We start from the raw sequence: 12876 nt of genomic DNA, 5'->3' as shown, positions 1-12876 counted from the left end.
AGATCTGTGACTGGGGGTGAGTGTTTACATTGTCAGCACTCCGTCCATCATCCTTTTGTGTTGTTAAAGTTTCCCCAAGTGGGAAGGGTATGCCCAGACTTGTGTCCCTTGCTCACTGTGCCACTGGAATCAAGCTAGCCTGGCTGAAGAAGGGTGATACCCTGAAACCGGTCCCAGGATGCTTGTTTCCAGTCCAGGGAGGACCTGGCCTGGCAGTTCTGGCTGGATTGTTCCCATGAGGAACAGGGTCAAGACTGATTTGCATATGGCTGGGTCCAAACTGGGGTGGCATGGTGAGCAAAAGAACGATGGATTAAACCCAGATCTGTGACTGGGGGTGAGTGTTTACATTGTCAGCACTCCGTCCATTATCCTTTTGTGTTGTTAAAGTTTCCCCAAGTGGGAAGGGTATGCCCAGACGTGGGTCCCTTGCTCACTGTGCCACTGGAATCAAGCTAGCCTGGCTGAAGAAGGGTGATACCCTGAAACCGGTCCCAGGATGCTTGTTTCTGGTCCAGGGAGGACCTGGCCTGGCAGTTCTGGCTGGACTGTTCCCATGAGGAACAGGGTCAAGACTGATTTGCATATGGCTGGGTCCAAACTGGGGTGGCATGGTGAGCAAAAGAACGATGGATTAAACCCAGATCTGTGACTGCGGGTGAGTGTTTACATTGTCAGCACTCCGTCCATTATCCTTTTGTGTTGTTAAAGTTTTCCCAAGTGGGAAGGGTATGCCCAGACGTGGGTCCCTTGCTCACTGGGCCACTGGAATCAAGCTAGCCTGGCTGAAGAAGGGTGATACCCTGAAACCGGTCCCAGGATGCTTGTTTCCGGTCCAGGGAGGACCAGGCCTGGCAGTTCGGGCTGGACTGTTCCCATGAGGAACAGGGTCAAGACTGATTTACATATGGCTGGATCCAAACTGGGGTGGCATGGTGAGCAAAAGAACGATGGATTAAACACAGTTCTGTGACTGGGGGTGAGTGTTTACATTGTCAGCACTCCGTCCATCATCCTTTTGTGTTGTTAAAGTTTCCCCAAGTGGGAAGGGCATGCCCAGACGTGGGTCCCTTGCTCACTGTGCCACTGGAATCAAGCTAGCCTGGCTGAAGAAGGGTGATACCCTGAAACCGGTCCCAGGATGCTTGTTTCCGGTCCAGGGAGGACCTGGCCTGTCAGTTCAGGCTGGACTGTTCCCATGAGGAACAGGGTCAAGACTGATTTGCATATGGCTGGGTCCAAACTGGGGTGGCATGGTGAGCAAAAGAACGATGGATTAAACCCAGATCTGTGACTGGGGGTGAGTGTTTACATTGTCAGCACTCCGTCCATCATCCTTTTGTGTTGTTAAAGTTTCCCCAAGTGGGAAGGGTATGCCCAGACGTGGGTCCCTTGCTCACTGTGCCACTGGAATCAAGCTAGCCTGGCTGAAGAAGGGTGATACCCTGAAACCGGTCCCAGGATGCTTGTTTCCGGTCCAGGAAGGACCTGGCCTGGCAGTTCGGGCTGGACTGTTCCCATGAGGAACAGGGTCAAGACTGATTTGCATATGGCTGGGTCCAAACTGGGGTGGCATGGTGAGCAAAAGAACGATGGATTAAACCCAGATCTGTGACTGGGGGTGAGTGTTTACATTGTCAGCACTCCGTCCATCATCCTTTTGTGTTGTTAAAGTTTCCCCAAGTGGGAAGGGTATGCCCAGACGTGGGTCCCTTGCTCACTGTGCCACTGGAATCAAGCTAGCCTGGCTGAAGAAGGGTGATACCCTGAAACCGGTCCCAGGATGCTTGTTTCCGGTCTAGGGAGGACCTGGCCTGGCAGTTCGGGCTGGACTGTTCCCATGAGGAACAGGGTCAAGACTGATTTGCATATGGCTGGGTCCAAACTGGGGTGGCATGGTGAGCAAAAGAACGATGGATTAAACCCAGATCTGTGACTGGGGGTGAGTGTTTACATTGTCAGCACTCCGTCCATCATCCTTTTGTGTTGTTAGGGTTGCCCACTGGACCATCCTGGGGAGTGCAAAGCCACAGTCTCTCAAGTCTTTCCAGTGGTGGTTTGCCCACTGCTGTATCCTGGGGAGTGCAAAGCCACAGTCTCTCAAGTCTCACAAGTGGGGGGGTTGCCCACTGTACCATCCTGGGGAGTGCAAAGCCACAGTCTCTCAAGTCTCTGCAGTGGGTGGGTTGCCCACTGTACCATCCTGGGGAGTGCAAAGCCACAATTTCTCAAGTAGATAACATCCGCCAGTGACTCTGGAGGAGGACTGGTGGCCAGACTGGATTAGTCTCCCCGTGAAAGTTCCTGTCCCGTCACTGTCCCAGATGCACATGGGATAAGGATGCTTGATGTGGTGGTCTTTTCATTCTTACCCGGTGCATGCCCTGTTCAGCGGTGCTTTGCCATGGCGGTCTCTGGATTGTTCAGCGGTGCTTTGCCATGGCGGTCTCTGGACTGTTCAGCAGTGCTTTGCCATGGCGGTCTCTGGACTGTTCAGCGGTGCTTTCCCATGGCGGTCTTTGGACTGTTCAGCGGTGCTTTGCCAAAGCACGCTGGTCTCTGGAATGTTCAGCGGTGCTTTGCCATGGCGGTCTCTGGACTGTACAGCGGTGCTTTGCCATGGCGGTCTCTGGACTGTTCAGCGGTGCTTTGCCATGGCGGTCTCTGGACTGTACAGCGGTGCTTTGCCATGGCGGTTCAAGACTGTTCAGCGGTGCATTGCCATGGCGGTCTCTGGACTGTACAGCGGTGCTTTGCCATGGCGGTCTCTGGACTGTTCAGCGGTGCTTTGCCATGGCGGTCTCTGGACTGTTCTGCAGTGCTTTGCCATGGCGGTGCTTGCCCTGTCCAGCGGTGCTTTGCCATGGTGGTTCAGGACTGTTCAGCGGTGCTTTGCCATGGCGGTCTCTGGACTGTTCAGCGGTGCTTTGCCATGGCGGGGTCTGGAACGGGCATTGGTGTGTGGCATGACGATCCCTAGACTGGGCATTGGTGTGTGGCATGATGTTCCATGGACTGGGCATTGGTGTGTGGCATGACGATCCCTAGACTGGGCATTGGTGTGTGGCATGACGTTCCCTCATAGCGCACCGGGGCTGTGGCAGGCGGGGCCCTCCTGGGCACTGCCTCCGGCGGTTGTCTCCTGACCACTGACGATACTTGGACCCTCCTGGGCACTGACTCCGGCTGTGGTCTCCTGACCAGTGACGATACCTGGGCCCTCCTGGGCACTGACTCCGGCGGTGGACTCCTGACCAGTGACGATACCTGGGCCCTCCTGGGCACTGACTCCGGCGGTGGTCTCCTGACCAGTGATGATACCTGGACCCTCCTGGGCACTGACTCCGGTGGTGGTCTCCTGACCAGTGACGATACTTGTGCCCTCCTGGGCACTGACTCCGGCGGTGGCGGTGGTCTCCTGACCAGTGACGATACTTGGGCCCTCCTGGGCACTGACTCCGGCGGTGGCGGTGGTCTCCTGACCAGTGACGATACTTGAGCCATCCTGGCCTATGACTCTGGCGGTGGTCTCCGGACCAGTGACGACGGTGCTGGTGGTGGCGGCTCGACCACCGGGAATGATGCCGCCCTTCTCCGCCGTGAGACTCACAACAGGCTGGGCAGACTTCCTCTGGCCCTTCCCCACCTTTGGTGGAGTCACAGCTGACTCTCTAATCCCCTTGGGACCCCTGTGAGTTGTTTTCCCACCAGGAGTCTTCACACGGTCCCGTCGTCCACTTTCCAATTTCAGTGCCTTTACAGGGGGTGGGCTGCCAGTGCCTTGGCTCCGGGTCATACTGCCTGCCCTGGTGGCCGGTGCACTCCACATACCCTGAACAGGCACCACTGGTATTGGAGGCTTTTAGGCTGAGGCGCTACGACGGGACTGATGAATTGGAGGGGGGGGCAAAAAGGTCAACTTTACAGAGGGACAGTTTCTGACGAACACTGGGATGGGTAGTTGGAGGGGGTCTGGGAGTGGAGGAAGAGGAGGTGGTTGTAGGAGGTGTCACTTTAGGTGTTTTGGGTGCAGGTGCAGGTACTGGAGGCTGTCGTGAGGTGGATGGATGTTGGGTGTGTGGTTTCTGGCGTTTGTGTACTTTGGGAGGGGGCTTCACAGACACACTGGGAGAGGACACAGGGGACGTGTAAATGGCAGTGGAGGTGGTGAGTGCAGGTGAGCGGCTTGTGGTGCTGGGTGTCCTGGTGCGATTCCTGGTGCCTGTAGATGTGGTGCATGCAGGTGTGTGTGTAGACGAGACTGGGAGGGAGGAGGGAGAAGAGGAGGAGGGGGACACAGTGGAGGCAGTGGATGTTGCTGTGTCTGTAAGTGGGTGAGGCTTGCGTGAGTGCCTGTGGGTTGTGTGGTGCCTATGTTTGCTTGAGCTACTTGTGTGTGCTGACTTGTGTGCATGCTGGTCTGTAGGTGTGCTTGGGATGGGCTGGGGTACAGGGTATTGGGTCTGGGTGGAGGAGGTTGGAGGGGGGAGGCTAGACACAGGGACAATGGCTGCCATCAGTGCTGAGGCCAGAGATTGCAGGGTTCGCTGAAGGACAGCCTGACCAGAATGAATGCCCTCCAGGAATGCATTACGGTGTTGCAACTCTCGTCCTACACCCTGGATGGCATTCACAATGGTAGACTGCCCAACAGTGAGGGACCTGAGGAGGTCAATGGCCTCCTCACTGAGGGCAGCAGGGGTGACTGGGGCAGGGCCTGAGGTGCCTGGGGCGAAGGTGATGCCCACCCTCCTGGGTGAGCGGGCACGGGGCGAACGCTGAGGGGCTGCTGGGAGGGCGGTGCTGGTAGGGGAGGTGGTGGCTGTACCTGTAGAAGTGGGGCGCACAGATGGTGCCGCCACCACAAGGGAGCCCCCATCGGCGGACGAGTCCGTGTCGCTGGTTGGTGATCCGGTGGCCGACTTGAAGCTCCCCTCGCCCTCTGTCCAACTGGTGCATTCTGAGTCTGTGGTGTGGCCCTCCATGGCCATGTGGGATGCAGCTCCCTCGTGCTCCGGTGCCACTGTACCTCCGCCTGATGATGCTGATGCACAAAAGAACAGGGAGACCACAAAAAGGGGGGAAAGACAGAAGAAGAACAGGTTGAGTGCATGGCATACCGCTACCGTTGGCGGACAAGACAGACACAGCAGACCCCTGCATTACGCCGTGCTCCTGGCCTCTGTATATGCAATTCCTGGGATATGGTCTACATGGCTATGGTGGACATCTGCACACATGGATGTCACAGGGGCATCTTTACCTGTACTTTGCACTATACTGCGGTGAGGTAGAGTGCTACATGGCCTGCATTACAGAGGGGCCTAGTCTATGCATTTCTGGCTGGCCTAGGTACACCCACAGGCCTCCTCCCCCACCCAGACCCCTCTACTGCACGCAAAGTCAGCAGAATGAGGTTGTACTCACCCCCTTGTATCTGCTGTGATGCCCTCAAGCGTCCATCTAACTCCGGGTAGGCCACCGCCAGGATCCGGAACATCAGGGGGGTCATGGTGCGACAGGCACCCCTCCCACGTTGGGAGGACATCCCCAGCTGAGCCTCCGCCGCCTTCTTGCTGCACCGGCGAATGTCCTCCCATCTTTTACGCAGTGGGTGCCCCGTCTCCCAGGGTCCGGACGTCCTTGGCAATGGCATGCCAAATCTCCCTCTTCTGGTTGGCGCAGACCTACATGACATGCACAAGAGAAGAAGAGAAGTCATTACCAACTGCACCGTCGATGTGAGTGGCCCCCCTCCCTACTCTAGCCATGTGGCCCATTCATTCACATGCATTAATGTTCCCTGAACTCTGCCCCCTTCCCTCTTACAACCAGCCCTCTCCACCCAGGCCTAGCCCATACAACGTGCTCCCTGTGTACTAACCTGTTGGTCTGGAGGACCGTAGAGTAGCGTGTACTGGGGGAGGACCCCGTCTACCAGTTTCTCCAACTCCTGAGCAGTGAAGGCAGGGGCCCTTTCCCCAGACGCAGCAGCCATTGTCGCTTCCAGACCGAGGTCACAGCAGCACTTGCAGTGTAGGTCCTCTCTTGTCGAGTGTCAGGTATCTAGTGATTGATCAGATAGAAAATGGCGGTGACGTCCGTGGCGGTGACGTCCACGGCGGTGCGTATCATCACCGCCGGCGCACCTGTTCATAGGGTCCTATGTTAACCAATGCAGCATTTACGCCGCGGTCTACGACCGCCTACCGCAACGGTGTGCAACGCCAGCGCAGTTACCCCACAATCCCATTGTCCCAGTTTGGAAGTCAGGCAGCCGCCATTTCAGGGGCCCACATGGCTTCATTTACTTCTGCGTCACACATAGCTAGGCCTACACTCAACACACATACAGGAAGGGTTTTGTGTTTGGTGTCGTCTTCTGTGTAATTGGGGGTACATACCTGGATGAAAATTGACTTTATCGTCGCTCTTGTCCTTCGTAGGCGCCGTCAGCTGGGACATGTGAGAAGATGGCGGAATCCTCCGGTGTACCGACCGCTGGTGGACCTGTTGACAATGGAAGAGCGACATGTCATCGTCACATACAAGTTTGACCGTGCCACAATCCAGGAACTATGTACACAGTTGGAGCCAGACCTGATGTCACCAATCCGCCATCCCACTGGAATCCCCCCTGACGTGCAGGTGCTGTCAGTGCTCCATTTCCTTGCAAGTGGGTCTTTTCAGACAACAGTGGCCATGGCATCAGGGATGTCCCAGCCTATGTTTTCCAACGTCTTGTCCAGAGTGTTGTCTGCCCTGCTGAAACACATAAGGAGATACATAATTTTCCCTGAGGTGGAGGATTTGCCTACAGTTAAAGGTGACTTCTATGCCCTTGGACATATCCCCAACGTCATAGGTGCCATTGATGGGACCCATGTAGCTCTGGTTCCCCCCCACAGGAGTGAACAGGTGTACAGAAACAGGAAGAGTTATCATTCTATGAATGTACAGATGGTATGTTTGGCAGACCAGTACATCTCCCAGGTTAATGCTATGTTCCCTGGCTCAGTGCATGATGCCTACATCCTGCGGAATAGCAGCATCCCTGATATGATGGGTCAACTCCAGAGGCACCGTGTATGGCTATTAGGGGACTCTGGTTACCCCAACCTTTCCTGGCTACTGACCCCAGTGAGGAATCCCAGGACCAGGGCAGAGCAACGCTACAATGAGGCCCATGGGCGGACCAGGAGGGTGATCGAACGGACCTTCGGCCTCCTTAAGGCCAGGTTCAGGTGCCTCCATATGACAGGTGGTTCCCTATTCTACTCACCGAAGAAGGTGTGCCAGATCATCATCGCCTGCTCGATGCTTCATAATTTGGCTGTGCGACGCCAGGTGCCTTTTCTGCAGGAGGATGGTCCAGATGACGGTGTTGTGGCAGCTGTGGAGCCTGTGGAGCCTGTGGACAGTGATGAGCAGGAAGCTGAGGAAGAAGACAACGACAACAGGGAGTCAGTCATACAGCAATATTTCCAGTGACACACAGGTGAGAACATTTTCAGTTTTAACATTACATTCACTGTCACATGTCTTCCTCTATCCTGTGTGTAATTACTTGGGATTATTTGGTAATTGAGTTGTTTCTTTCCATTACGGTTTCACAGGTGTGGTTACCAACGTGTGTCATCTACTTGCATCCTTCAAGGACTTTTGATTTGTGACATTGGTATGTTGCCTTTACATCTCACAACGCATTTTCACACTGTCATTGATATTACATCTTAACAAATCATAGACTGACTCCAGATTGTTTTGTGTTTCAAGGGTGTTTATTGCAGTGCTCAGAAATGGGAGGGGGTTGTAAAATGGTGATTGGTGATGGGTGATGGCAGAGGAATGTCCATGGCAGAGTCCAGTCTATTAGTCTCACAGGTGCACTGCCCATCTGGGCATAGGAAGTGGAGCTGGGGCAGTTCAAGTATGGACAGTGTAACAAAGTGGGGCAGTGGGGGGACAATCAGGGTGGTCTCATTTCCTTGCGGGGGTCTTGCCATCTTGCTCTGTCCTGTTCCTGGATCTCAGGGCCCGCTTGCGTGCTGGTTGTCCGTCTGCAGGGGGTGGGGTGCTGGTGTGGTGGTCCTGTGGCGGGGCGTCCTGTCCACTAGCACCGGCGGAGGTGGTGGGCAGTTCATCGTCCTGGCTAGTGTCAGGGGCCCCTTGGAGTGCCACGGTGTCCCTCAGGGTCTGCTGTATGTCCTCAGCACCCCTACGATGGTGCCCAGTGCAGAGCTGATGATCCTGAGCTCCTCCCTGAACCCCAAATACTGGTCCTCCTGCAGGCGCTGGGTCTCCTGAAACTTTACCAGGACCGTCGCCATCGTCTCCTGGGAGTGGTGGTATGCTCCCATGATGGAGGTGAGGGCCTCGTGGAGAGTGGGTTCCCTTGGCCTGTCCGCTCCCTGTGGCACAGCAGCCCTCCCAGTTCCCCTGTGTTCCTGTGCCTCCGTCCTCTGGACCGTGTGCCCACTACCACTGCCCCCAGGTCCCTGTTGTTGTTGGGGTGGTGGATTAGCCTGGGTTCCCTGTAGTGGTGGACACACCGCTGATTGACCTGTCCTGGGTAGGGAGGTTTGGGCCCGCTGGGTGGGTGCTGTGCTGGTGTTACCAGAGGGTGGAAGGTCAGTGTTGGGCTGTGCCTGTGCAAGGGGAACCGACTGTCCTGAGGCCCACGATGGTCCGGGCTGGTCATCAGGCTCCAGTAGGGCAGAGCTGCTATCATCACTGTGGGCCTCTTCTGGGGGTGGAGTGGTGTTGTCTGGACCCTCTGGTGTGGTGCTGGTCCTTCGTGTTCCTGCAGGGGCATAAGAGCATGATTATTGCATGTGTGTGTGTGATGGTGTGCAATGGGTGAGCGTCTGTGTACCCCAGTGCAGGCATTCCTGTGTGGGGGCTTGTGTGATGATGGTTAGGGGGTTGTTCTGGGTATGTGCAGTGGGCATGCTTGGGTGATAGGTGTCCAGGCTTAGTTGTGTCAAGCAGGGCTTGGTGTTGGGATGTGTAGTTTGTGTTATGAATAGATTAGTGAGGATTTGGGGTGATAGGGGAGGGTGTGAGGGTAGGGGTGTGTGATAGCATGCAGGTAGGGTGGGGGATATGTTAGTTAAGATTTGACTTACCAGTGTCCCATCCTCCACCGACTCCTCCGAGGCCCTCAGGATGCATAATGGTCAAGACTTGCTCCTCCCATGTTGTTAGTTGTGGGGGAGGAGGTGGTGGTCCGCCGCCAGTCTGCTGAACCGCGATGTTGTGCCTGGAGACCGTTGAACGCACCTTCTCCCATAGGTTGTTCCACCTCTTCCTGATGTCCTCCCTATTTCTTGGGTGCTGTCCCACAGCGTTGACCCTGTCCACTATTCTTCGCCATAGCCCCATCTTCCTGGCTGTATCTGTGAGCCAAATAGCTGTGGCTCTACCCGGACAATTTCCTCCACCATGACCCGGAGCTCCTCCTCGGAAAAGCGGGGGTGTCTTTGGCGTGCAATGGGGTGGTGTGTGTGGTGTGTGGGGCGCTGTGAGTGTTGATGTGTGTGGTGATGTGTAGTGGTGTGTGGTGTTTTGTGCGTGGATGTTGTGTTGGTGATGGTGTTGTGTGCCTCTGCGTGGTGGGATTGTCTGATCTGTGCTGTGTCTCTATCCTTCGTCTCTAATTTTTGGTTGTAGGGGTTTGTGGGTGATGTGGGTGTGTGTTTTATATTGCGTTGGGTGTGTGGGAGTGTTGTTTGTATGTGTATCAGGTGTGTGTATTTGGAATTGTCCAATGTGGCGGTGTTTTGGAGATGTGTGTGTATTTTGAGTGCGGCAGTGTGTACCGCCAATGGAATGCCGTGGTTTAAAGACCGCTGCGTGGATTCGTAGGTCGTAATAGCATGGGCGTGTTTCTGTTGGCATGGAGGTGGAGGTTTTGTTATCGCCACTTTATCACTGACCTTTGGTGTGGCGGAGTTGTGTGGGTGTCTGAATTTCGGCAGATTCCGAGATGTGTGTCATAATAGCTGTGGCGGAATTCAGTTGCACCGACTGACTCGTCCAAAAGTTGTGCATCCTCCTAAAGCTGTGGAGGACTGTCCAGTGCTTCAACAAGGAAGTGGTCATCTGGGGGGTGTAGTCAAACCAGGAGTAAGTAGCCCATTGGCTACTATCCTACGCACTCTTGAATGCCCCTAAAGTCAGTACTTAGGTGTCCCCCGGATACCAGTATTTTAGATTTGACTACTGGGAACAGAAGGGTGACACAAGAAGAGCAGTTGCTGCAAGAACTGAGGATTCACCAACCTCGGTGCCAAACCCTTCCTTGCTGCTGGTACCTTGACAGTTGCACCGACTGACTCGTCCAAAAGTTGTGCATCCTCCTAAAGCTGTGGAGGACTGTCCAGTGCTTCAACGACCAAGTGGCATCTCCTTTGGGGTGGAGGAGCCATCCCTGTGCCACTGCAGGCACTGACCACATCTGACCTAGACACTGTTGTTAGCCATTGGGCCCTCCGAGACAGCAGCACACCAGGAGGAGGTGTTGGAGGCTCTAGAAGGTCAGCCCCATCTCTCTGCTGAGTTTCAAGACACTAGACCCTCCATGAGCCATCTGCACCAAAATCCTGACTACTGATGCACTGGCGTTCACCAAGACTTGTTTGTGTCTAGTGCAGACACCACTACCGTCAAGACCTACCTGAATGTCAAGGGACTTTATGAGAGATGAGCTCCATGTTCATGGTGGCATTGCTGTGTTGTTTTCTCTCTTCTGCAGGTTGACCGAGAACTGTGGGAGTTTTAACGCTGTCTGTCCAGCCAACACCTCTGTATGCGTCCCCTTGTGCTTAGAGCACCCACGAGCCAATTTGGGATGTGCTGGATTTGACCCCAAGTCCACCACTTGCACACACTGTTGTTTTCACAGAGCTCTTTAAACGTTCCCACTGTAGCTCTCGATGCTACTAACGTGACCAGCACCTCTGCACCCAGACACACCAGGGCAGATAAACCCAAACTGCTGGTGGTACTTGCGACCTTGGCCCCGCAGCACCTTAAGTCTTAAAGGAGACCCCACACAACAGTTTGCAAAGCTCATGCCTCAAATCTGACTGTTCTGCATTTTCTTGCTAATTCTTTCAAAATTGAAGAACGCTCAAAGTTATTACCCTGTAATGTTGATCTTGGTGTCAACATATATATAAGAACCTGTGTTATTTTCAGGTTGAGCGTAGCGGTCGACGTGTTGTATACTTTTAATTACACTTACACTGCGGTTCAGAGTTATTTCATTTGTTTGTTCCAGTGTCCTCCAGAAATCCTTGCTTGCTAGTGGTCAGTTCTGTCTCTTTGTCCTGCCTTTTTCACTTTGGGAGCAGCACAAATTACTGTATAATTATGCTATGTCCTGTTTATCTCTTCTGCAGGGGACTATTTTTTTTAGTTTTTAGCTGTTCATCTTACACTGTGGGTGTGTGTTGCAGAGCAGCCACCTCAGGCAAGTCCCTCCCCCCTGCTTCCTCTGAAACATCAAACTAACAGCAAGGGGGTGCTTTCCAGGGCCAGCTCACCCTGGTTTATCTTAGCTCCCATGGTGGGCTTGGACTGAGAGCTTTAATTTCCTTGTTGTCTGACCATAGCTGGAAAAGGCCAGCTGCTGTGCTCGGTGCTGCTTAAAAGGGAGTTCTCTGCTGATTACTGACTGCAGTCATAATGTTTGTATGAGCATGATCGCACAAGCCTGTATTTAAATAAAGCAAATATGCAACTTAGAGTTCATATAAACAAAATAAATACATTGGAAAAAATAACAAACAGGCAGAAAAACATACACATAACACTGCAGGAGCAGCTCTGGGCCCCTCAAGGCTATACCTGCCATTGCCTCTTTAAGGGGTCCCTTTAAACTGCCTCTCTCTCTTTAACTCGATGAAATGCCAGACCATTGTTGCTTTCCCGGTGCCTGACTTCATCGGCTTGGAGCTGTGTGTTTGTGAGATGGCATGACTGTATATTCATGTATTTGTTCGCCTAAAGAAGCATTACGGTCTCACGTGCTTTGACTCAGCGAGTTGTAACCTCCTGCTGCTAACACGAGTGAACATTTTTTAGGGTCTCACCGTGCTTTGACTCAGTGAGTTGTAACCTCCTACTGCTAACACGAGTGAACATTTTTTTAACGTTTCCTTCAGCACTCCACTACCCCACCCTGCACCACCATTTTTACAAGTATACTTTTTACAAGAGACCGTTCTGCTGGTTTGTATAAGTATGATGTTTGTGTGGGTGGTATAAACTACCACTGGGTCTGTGCGGGCAGACCCGTGACCTTGATAGCTCCACCCTTCATCTGGCACATTAATGGGTTAATCGCACTCTATGGAAAGTGGTCTCACATGGGGCAGAACTTGAGTGCAGACCCCTCCATGTGCGTTTCAAACATTCAAGTACACTTTCCTCATACAATATCAGCAATCGTCCAGTTATGTAGTAGACATACGGTTACCAAATAGAACTGTCTTTCGGAGTTTAATATAATATTATCAGCCAGCAATGGTGTTCAGCACCCCAGGGCGGCAGTCACCCTTTCATCCTTCCAAAGTTGCTAAACTAAGAGGGTCTCAAAACTTCTGATTTGCAGTTTACATGAATCAAATAAATAGAGTTCATCCCACCGAGCCGCTTATACCAGTTACGAATTTCTAAGCAACAGTCAGAATAAACTCGAAAATGCAAAAGTGCGGTTAAGTCTGTTCCTTTTAATTGTTTTTCCTAAATATCACTAACAAGTGATCCAACTATGAGCGCTAGTGTTTATTTTTGTTTAATCTGCGCCACATGTTTACAGATTTTGCAGTTTCCCATTACACCTCCCACCCCACCCCACTCGCGGTCTGC

General features: G+C 53.4%; 1 non-coding gene across 1 annotated transcript; it reads right to left on the bottom strand.

Annotated features, from left to right (window-relative positions):
* Positions 1-12256: 12256 nt before the first annotated feature.
* LOC138286320 (small nucleolar RNA U109) lies at positions 12257-12412 on the bottom strand. Its single transcript, XR_011201967.1, has one exon. It is a non-coding gene; the product is annotated as a small nucleolar RNA U109 (small nucleolar RNA).
* Positions 12413-12876: the final 464 nt, after the last annotated feature.

The sequence above is a fragment of the Pleurodeles waltl genome, chromosome 3_1 (genome assembly GCF_031143425.1).
Source record: "Pleurodeles waltl isolate 20211129_DDA chromosome 3_1, aPleWal1.hap1.20221129, whole genome shotgun sequence".
In the NCBI taxonomy this organism is placed as follows: Eukaryota; Metazoa; Chordata; class Amphibia; order Caudata; family Salamandridae; genus Pleurodeles; species Pleurodeles waltl.
The sequence above is the reverse complement of the archived record's forward strand: the minus strand, read 5'-3'. Positions and strand labels throughout refer to the sequence as shown.